We start from the raw sequence: 10091 nt of genomic DNA, 5'->3' as shown, positions 1-10091 counted from the left end.
CATCCACTTGACCTCCACTGCACTCAGACTTTTCTTATTCTTATCATCATCATCATCATCATCTGTTTACCCTCCAGGTTCGGTTTTTTCCCTCGGACTCAGCGAGGGAGACCACCTCTACCGCCTCAAGGGCAGTGTCCTGGAGCTCCAGACTCTTGGTCGGGGGATACAACTGGGGAGTATGACCAGTACCTCGCCAAGCGGCCTAACCTGCTATACTGAACAGGGGCCTTGTGGAGGGATGGGAAGATTGGAAGAGGGAAGGAAGCGGCCGTGGCCTTACGTTAGGTACCATCCCGGCATTCGCCTGGAGGAGAAGTGGGAAACCACGGAAAACCACTTCCAGGATGGTTGAGGTGGGAATCGAACCCACCTCTACTCAGTTGACCTCCCGAGGCTGAGTGGACCCCGTTCCAGCCCTCGTACCACTTTTCAAATTTCGTGGCAGAGCCGAGAATCGAACCCGGGCCTCCGGGGGTGGCAGCTAATCACGCTAACCACTACACCACAGAGGCGGACTCTTTAATCTATCACCTTACATTAAGCCACTGCGCCTCTTCTGGCCAGAGTTCTAAATTTCAGTGGTGATTCCTTCAACGTTCCCGGAGTGAAAATTCACAACCTGCCGTGACCAGGATTCGAACCTGGGTTGTTGCGGCCACAACGCAATGTCATAACCACTAGACGATCACGGCTACTTGTAGCGTTGAACTTTGCTACACACGACTGTGTTATAAAGACTAACTTCAGCTGTCTCGCTCCACTTCTCTGTGATCTTCTTTTCAGTGACTCTATATGTACAGAGTGGTAGAGTGCAGTTCAACCGCAATATTTTTGGCCAAGTACTCAGCCTGCCCGGCCTCTGTGGTGTGGTTAGTGTGATTAGCTGTCACCCTCAGAGGTCCGGGTTCGATTCCCGGCTCTACCACGAAATTTGAAAAGTGGTACGAGGGCTGGAACGGGGTCCACTCAGCCTCGGTAGGTCAACTGAGTAGAGGTGGGTTCGATTACCTCCTCAGCCATCCTGGAAGTGGTTATTCGTGGTTTTCCACTTCTCCTCCAGGCAAATGCCGGGCTGGTACCTAACTTAAGGCCACGGCCGCTTCCTTCCCTCTTCCTTGTCTATCCTTTCCACACTTCCCATCCCCCCACGAGGCCCCTGTTCAGCATAGCGGATGAGGCCGCCTGGGCGGGGTACTGGTCAACCTCCCCGGTTGTATCGCTCTACCCAGAGTCTGAAGCTCCAAGACACTGCCCTTGAAGCGGTAAAGGTGGGATCCCTTGCTACGTCCGAGGGATAAACCAACCCTGGAGAGTAAACAGATTACGAACGAACTCAGTCAGCTGACAGATGAAGGAGAGGGTTATTCAGTATATTCTTCTTGTTCTTCTTCTTTCTAATCTGCTTACCATCCAGGGTTGGTTTTTCCCTCGGACTCAATGAGGGATCCGACCTCTACCGCCTCAAGGGCAGTGTCCTGGAGCGTGAGACATTGGGTCGGTGATATAACTGGGGAGAATGACCAGTACCTCGCCCATGCGGCCTCACCTGCTATGGTGTACAGGGGCCTTGGTGGGGGATGGGAAGATTGGAAATGATAGGCAAGGAAGAGGAAAGGAAGCGCCTGTGGCCTTAGGTTAGGTACCATATCGTCATTTGTCTGGAGGAGAAGTGGGAAGCCACGGAAAATCACTTCCAGGATAGCTGAGGTGGGAATCGAACCCACCTCTAATCAGTTGACCTCCCGACGAGGAGTGGAGCCCGTTCCAGCCCTCGTACCACTTTTCAAATTTCGTGGCATAGCCGGGAATCGAACCCGGGCCTCCGGGGTGGCAGCTAACCACTACATCACAGAGGCGGACAACATAAGTTTTTCTCTTCTTCTTAATCTTCTCCAAAAATCCCTAAAAGAAGTTAGTGGGACGTAAAGTAAATAACATTATAATTATATATCTTCTTAATCTGTTTACCCTCCAGGGTCGGTTTTTCCCTCGGACTCAGCGAGGGTTTCTACCTTCTACCGCCTCAAGGGCAGTGTCCTGGAGCGTGAGACATTGGATCGGAGGATACAACTGGGGAGTTGAACCAGTACCTCCCCGGGCGGCCTCACCTGCTAAGTTGGACAGGTGTCATGTTGGCGGATGGGAAGTCTGGGACGGATACACAAGGAAGAGGGAAAGAAGCGGCCGCGGCCTTAAGTTAGGTACTGTACCCTTGAAAATTGGTTATTGGTCTGTATGGAAAGAATATTTTATTACTGGGGTGGAACAATGCATAAAATTATTATTTAGGAAGGAGAGTTCAACTCTGCACTGTCTCTGCTAGTCAGCCGCAGAACAGGTTTTCCCTCGCCGTGCAAGCAAGTATGGGTTTTTTTTTGTGCCTTGTTGTAGACCTCAGCTGAGTAGCACGTGGACACGAATTTTACCAGACCAAAGCGATCAATACCATGAGATTTTGACGTCATGATATTTAACCAATTGGATCACAAGGTTAGCCCGATCGCTAAATCTCAGCCAATAAAATTCAACTGACAAACACACCTACGTCTTGAAGAAATAAATACCCATGTATCGGGAAATTTTTTTTTTTTTTTTTTTTTTTTGTCTTCGGCTTTCTACATGAATAATTGCTTCTTACAAGTACTCGTCATCGTGTTATAAGAGCACATGTATAATTGGAGACGACATATACGATATTAAAAATTATAAGCATTCAGTTAATGAAGGATGATATTATTTCTGCTTCTGAGGAAATTTTGAGATACGGAAAATATTGGAAACGCCGCAGTTCAGATTTCCTTAATTTTACAAACCTGAGGAACTTTTAAAGTACGTAAAACTGTGGGAGAATCAAGTGTGTGTTGGGAACTATTACTAAAACAAACCTTTTAGTTTCAGCTTTCACCAGAAGACGGAAGATCACTAGCAGTCCTGAATTATTTCGGAAGAATGGAACTTCAACATTACGACGGAGTTTGTAACTGTCCTAAGTCTTCGCCTGCTGCAGCCATGTGTAATTAAAATGTGAGCCATAATTCAGCCCAGGGGAGAATAATATCCAAGATGAAGTCCGGTTAAATATTCACTGATAATCAACCGAGTCCAGAAGCCAAGTCTACGATATCAGCTAAGAATTTAAATTATATTTTTTCTCTATTTTCTGTTGTAATAAAATTATGTAGACGTAGTCCTTGCTTGAATATTTCAGATCATTTCTAATAGTCTTTGTAGTTAGGAATTTCACTTTTCTTTCACTGGTGTTGGTAGATTTGATGTGTGTGAGAGTGTATTTGGGACCTGTATTTCATTCTATTTGAGTGAGTGCTTCGTGACATGTTCTCACTGTCCCATAATAAGTCGAGGAAAGTGTTAAAAGTATTTGACCCACGCAATAACATTTATTTATTTATTAAATAATTTTGGAATAATTTTTGAATTATTTGGGACAGAATATCGACGTGTTCTGTGAATTTAGGATTTTTCCTTGATGTTTTGTGGTCCACCACAGATTCGAGATAGGATAGAGTCATCTATGATTTCATCAAACCATAGCCTACGATGACGCGACCGCGCTCGTATAATAATAATAATAATAATAATAATAATAATAATAATAATAATAATAATAATAATAATAATAATAATAATAATAATAATAATAATAATAATAATAATAATAATAATTGTTACCGTGTTTTGTGGTAGTTATGCATGAAAGAAGGTGCTGGGTGGTGAATAGGTCTCAAGCTACTAAAGTGAAATTAATTTTAAAATTTAACAAGGTTATATTTTCTTTTCAAAATTAGGTAACAACAAATAGAACAGGTACTTAGTAGCCGAAACACGATTGAAAAATACATTTACATAGGTACCCCATTTGGGGCTTCAAAAGTCAGAAACATAATTCTTGAGCAATGAGCCCAACCTTACAATGAACACCATACAACAAAGGGGCCGAAAACCCCCAAACATGCCAGAAACATTTGCTTCCAATTACACCCAAAAGCCTCCTTGAGGCAGAAACACAATTTTCAAGAAAGGGCAACTTCCCCCTAAAATACAAGCCTATCATAGGCCACTCCGAACTCCACCTTTAAGCTGTCCTCCAAGGACATATACACAGGGGTAAAATACCCAACCTACTGAGGTCTGTTAAATGACAAGAAGGTTAATGCATGACCTCTAAAATACAATTTGAGAGGAGGCGAACTTGCACTCCCAACACACTTTGCTTAAGACCTACTTGGCCCTAGGCCATTAATGCAAGGGCTAATCCCATACTAAAGAGGTGACTTAAGAAGAGAACAATTTGTTTTACGTTAACGAAGAATAGGTTGAGAAAACTAAGTTCACCTCACAACAATATGAGTGGGAGCTCGAGAGGGTTAGCACTCTCTATCCCAGTATGAAGCTTTAAAAGAGAATATATGAAAAGAGTAGTTACATTTTAGGAAAAGGTTACATGGTTGAACGCTTAGAACCCGCCCCGAAAGTTAAACTGCTGAGCTAGCAAAGAAAGAAGTTATAAATCGGCCATTACCTTGTTGTTGACCGCTGTCGAAGAAAGAGGCGCTTCCCGCCCCCTGCTATGTACTTTACACACAGAAAGATGGATCAGAAGTGGCGCAGAGACCACAAAATCAGCAGTTTATATCCTCTCGCGGAAGGTTCTAGGCGTTAGGGGAATGAAAACACCCGCCCACAATAATTTTATTGGCTAGGGTACAGAAACATATCCAAGTTGGGGGAAAATACATCGGATTGGTCGGAAATTACTAAAAGAAATTCGGGATTGGATAAACCTAAAACAAGGGGAAAAAGAGGGGTATACAGCCAACTTAAACAATAACAGAAGGAAATTTAACAAGAAACAAACATTTGAAATAAAAATTTCTCCAACAAAATAGTTCTTTGACTCCGCACTAGGGTGCACTATTGTTGATCTTCCGTAGTGTCCTCTAGGAGAGAAAGTTTACACTTCTTACTTCAAGCGAAACAAAAACACATCAAAAATAACACAGTTCAAAAACTCAAAATTTTCCACGTGGTGACATCTTCTGAGAAGGTAAAGAATTAACAGCGTAGATAAAGTTCCGACTTCCTCCAGCAGAGGAGTTTCACCTGGCGCAATTTTTAAATTAGCGGCGTGGAGGTGTACCGCCCGGTACAGACCTCCCCCCCCAAAAGTTCCTCCAGGGGTGACACATGAAATCTGTTTGAAACAAGGTCCAAGTTATGCTGTGGATATGAAGATTGATTGCAGAAGCATTTATAAGATTTCTTAATTTGGTTTGATTCAGTTTCAAAATTTTGTTGTTGCAGATGAAGTAAAGTCTTTATATTTGTAGAAGTTGAATTTCTGAAGATAACTTTTTATACTTGAAAGTGAAGGAAAAAAAAAATTTCAAAGTCCACCAAATATTGCAGTTGAATTCCCAAGTGTAGTCATTACTTATAGTAACTGTTCATGTAGTAGATGGTGATGAAGTGGGATGGCCAGACCGGCCGTTGCGGCTTGCGTCCAAAGGAGGCCGCTCGGACCCCTCAAGTACCCTGAGATACCGCTCGCCCGCACCATGAGGGGAGCAGAGGTGTTGAAGCACGCCGCGCCCGCGGTGAACATATACAGGCTGCGGGCAAGTAGCAGGTCGTGCGCCGCACATCAGCCTTGGCCGGGAGGAGAGCTCCGGCTCGCCGTGCACACGTCGTCCTCGCTGGGGCCGAGGGGGCCCGTCCTCTGCTCCAGTTGCTGCACGGCGCCGCGCGGCTGCGGGGTCACTGAAACATTAAAGCTTGGCGGCAGAATTGTGTTGGACCATCATCTTTTTTTTTTAAGGGCACAGGCTTGGTGAGGAGGTTGAGGGGTCAGCGGCGTGCAGATATCCATGGCATTTACTCAAATCAAGCCACAGTGTGTATTGAAGCAGGAGACGGGAGCGTGGTAATGGCCGAGGCAAGGACAGAATGGCAGTTTAACGGATCGGGGAAGGTTTTACAAGAGGCTTACATATAAGACAAAATATTATAGAAGGGGCAGAAAGCCTTAAAAGTTGAACTCAAAAAAAAAATATATAACCTTCATATTCCTTTCAAATTATATGAAGCAAGTTGACACAAAATTTACACTGGTTTCACCTGTGACAGGTGAACCCTAAATATCCTCTCGGTGGCTGGATTGCTTACTAACAACGTAACTGGCGTAAGAAAATCGAGAATGATGCATGGCCCATGAAATCTGGGGGCAAGCTTGCCCACGGGAACAAAATTCTTGACCATTACCTGGTCACCTACATTCAAAGTGGTGGGTCTCCGTCCACGATCATACCTTTCCCTGACCTTTTCGTGAGACACTTTAAGATTGGCTTTAGCCTTCTTCCAAAGATCTTTCATATTATCCGGATCTATTGTCTCGGGTAGAATGTCACTCAGAGACCAGAGGTTAGAGAGCGGCGAGTTGGGAACAAACTTGAACATCAAAGAAGCTGGAGTGAATTTATGTGATTCATGAACCGCTGAATTCAAAGCAAAAGCTAACCAATGCAGGGACGTGTCCCACCTGGAATGATCATCATGATGATAGGCAATCAGTGCGTACCTGAGATTACGATTAACCCGTTCAGCCAGAGATGGTTGAGGGTAATAAGCAGAAGTAGTTACATGAGAGATGGATAAGTCAAAACAGAATTTACGAAATAAATTAGATGTAAAAGCCTTAGCATTATCAGATACAATATATTGGCACGGACCAAAAGAAGCAAAAATAGAATTTAGGCAAGTAATGGTGGACTGAGCGGTAGCCAGCTTAGTCGGAAATAACCAGGAAAATCTGGTAAAACCATCTACACATACAAAGATGAATTTGTTGGCATTTCCCTTCGACTGGGGGAAGGGTCCTACATAATCGATATACAGGCGTTCCATGGGGCGCGATGCTTGATGCGAAGACAAGAGGCCTACCTTGGTGGACACGGTTGGTTTACTAATCAAACAGGATTTACAAGCCTTTACTAGTTCACGGATTTCACCGTCCATACCTTTCCAGATGAACATTTCCCGAATCTTTTCACGAGTTTTAAAGATACCAAGATGTCCTCCTAATGGGGTCTCATGATAATACTTGAAGATCATAGGTACAAGAACCGCTGGAACAACAACCTTCATCATCTTATCATGCCTCGAAGGGCAACATAGAACACCATTCCTCAGAACATAAGGGACGACATGTTCCCCAGAAGAAAGGGTTTCCATTATCGGAGCCAGCGTCGGATCTTCACGTTGGTATTTCTCAATATCCCTAAAAAGCAGGGGAACATCTGTTAAGATGGCATTAACACCAGATAGTATGGACTCGGGAGGTGATGAACTGTCGACCGGTTCCTGGGTCTCGACGTCGTTAGAAAACATACGGCTGAGTCCATCAGCAACAACATTTTCGGTACCTCTGATATGCCTGACATCAAATTGGAAGGCAGAAATACGGATGGCCCAACGGGCTATACGACCAGTACGACGCGGCCTACCTAAGACCCAGCTTAGGGCTTGATTATCTGTCTCCAGGTCGAATTTGACATGTTCCAGATAGAGACGGAACTTCTCTAAGGCGAATAAGACTGCCAAACTTTCGAGCTCATAGATGGAATACTTGGCTTCTTGAGCCGACAATGTCCTAGACGCATAGGCGATGGGGCGCCTCCCTAGTTCAGTCTCTTGAAGAAGGACTGCAGCTATCGCTGACGACGACGCGTCGGTTTGGACGATGAATTTCTTCGAGAAATCAGGCATAGCAAGTACAGGGGCATTACAAAGTGCTAATTTAAGGTCTTCAAAAGCGGCTTGTTGAGAAGGTCCCCACTCGAATTTGATGCCTTTCCTACGAAGAAGGTTTAAGGGCGCCGCTCTATTAGCGAAGTTAGGAATAAACTTCCTGAAGAAATTCACCATACCAATGAACCTGGCGAAACCTTTAATGTCCTTGGGAGGTTTGAAATCACGGATGGCCTGGGTTCTAGAATGATCGACTGCTACACCATCAGGTGACACAATATGCCCTAGGAAGGACATAGAGGGCTTAGCGAAGGCAACCTTGGACAACTTAACAGTTAACCCAGCCTTACGAAGGCGATCGAGAATTTCTCGCAGATGATCTAGATGTTCTTCAAAAGTCTCTGAAAATACGACGACATCATCCAAGTAGTGATATAAGTACTCAAATTTGATGTCGGAGAAGACCCTATCTAGTAGCCTAGTGAGTACAGCTGCTCCGGTGGGGAGCCCGAAAGGCACGCGGTTGTATTCATATAAATTCCAGTCCGTGGCAAACGCTGTAAGGTGTTTAGACTCTTCGGCAAGGGGAATTTGATTGTAGGCCTGATTTAAGTCCAAGATAGTAAAGAACTTGGCCTTACGAAACCATGAAAAACAAGAATGAAGGTCAGGAAGGGGCACAGATTGCAACACCACCTTCCGATTGAGAGCCCTATAATCAATGACAGGCCTGAAGCCTCCTTGGGGTTTCGGAACTAGAAAAATAGGCGAAGAATACGCCGACTTAGAGGGCCTAATAATACCATCCTTCAACATCTGATCGATAATTTCTTTCAGAGCCTTCATTTTAGGTGGAGATAGCCTATACGGTGGAAAACGAACAGGAATCGAATCCGTGACCTCAATTTTGTATTCGATCAGGTCAGTAACACCAAGAGTATCAGAGAACACCTCGGGAAACGACTGACACAATTTGCGAATACTATCAGCCTGCTCCTCAGGTAGATGTCTAAGGTCTAACAACATCTCATCCTGGGTAGGCGAAATAGGAGAACATGATGCAGATTTACACTTTAATAGAGGAATGCTACAATTAGAGGCAAATTTGAAAGTGCAAGACCTACTCTGAAGATCGAGCACAAGACCAGTGTGAGAAATAAAGTCCGCTCCCAATATAATGGGGCAAGACAAGAGCTTGGCCACAAAGAATTTAACTCTCCAAGTGAATTTAAAAATACGAATTTTGACCAATAAGGAACCTAGAATTTCTAATGGGGATGAATTAGCCGAAACATATTGCACAGGAGATGAGACATAGTCAGGTAGTTTACAAACAGATTTCAATTTAGAATACCATTCAGCCGAAATAATCGAACAAACACTGCCTGAGTCTAAGAGAGCTGTAATAGGCTCGTTATTTAACTCAATCTTAAGAAAAGGAACCGGTGCGGGGGAATCCGCCGCAATCCTAAGACACTCTTTGGGACCTTCAAAAGATAAATTTGAAAATTGCTCGTTCTCTAAATTTACAACCTGTTTACCAGGGGCTGAGTCTCGGGAAGATGGATTAGTTGACTCAGCCGAAGCCACTAGTCACTTTTTATTATTCTCATAGGTAGAATTTGCACCAGAAGTTGAGCAGGAGGGGGTGCTATTCGAGTTTGGGCAATTCTTGGCGATATGTGAGAAAGCCCCACATTTAAAACAGCCTTGTGCTGAACCAGCTCCATTATTTGCCCTACTAGTTTTGACCAATGGACATTTATTGCGAAGATGGTCAGGCGACCCGCAAGCATAACATTTACGGGGTGTGACTGGTCGGCGAGGTGAAGGCCGAGTGTTACTAAAGGAAGGCGGGGGTTCTTTCGCTACACGCAAAGAATCGGCGTATCTAACCCCTTCCGCTGAGACGGCCAACGCTTCAAGTTCAGAGAAAGTTTGCGGCCACGCCGCGAAACACAAGTATGACCTATAAGATGGTGAAATGCCTTCCACAATAGCCTGTACAATCTGATCTTCAGGAAAATGAAGGGCAAACACCCTAGTATAAAACTTAATATCTTGGATGAAGTCTGCCACGGTAATAGTAATAGTACTTCTGAATAAGGGAGGACCTGGCCCTAGCCGGGATGAAGTTAGCTAGCAAATGGGCATGGAAATCCTCAATAGATGATTGCTCGGCAATGGCTCTTACGATTTTATCAGAGAGAATACCAATAGCATACGGATAGATAATTTGCAAAATTTGACATGGAGAAAGAGAAAACACAAGGGCATGATCCTGAAATTCAACCAGAAATCTTAAAAATGAAATTACTTCACTG

At 44.2% G+C, this 10091-nt stretch overlaps 1 non-coding gene across 1 annotated transcript; it reads right to left on the bottom strand.

Annotated features, from left to right (window-relative positions):
* Positions 1-623: 623 nt before the first annotated feature.
* Positions 624-695, bottom strand: TRNAH-GUG (transfer RNA histidin (anticodon GUG)). The gene has a single exon. It is a non-coding gene; the product is annotated as a tRNA-His (tRNA).
* Positions 696-10091: the final 9396 nt, after the last annotated feature.

This window comes from Anabrus simplex, chromosome 1, assembly GCF_040414725.1.
Source record: "Anabrus simplex isolate iqAnaSimp1 chromosome 1, ASM4041472v1, whole genome shotgun sequence".
In the NCBI taxonomy this organism is placed as follows: Eukaryota; Metazoa; Arthropoda; class Insecta; order Orthoptera; family Tettigoniidae; genus Anabrus; species Anabrus simplex.
The sequence above is the reverse complement of the archived record's forward strand: the minus strand, read 5'-3'. Positions and strand labels throughout refer to the sequence as shown.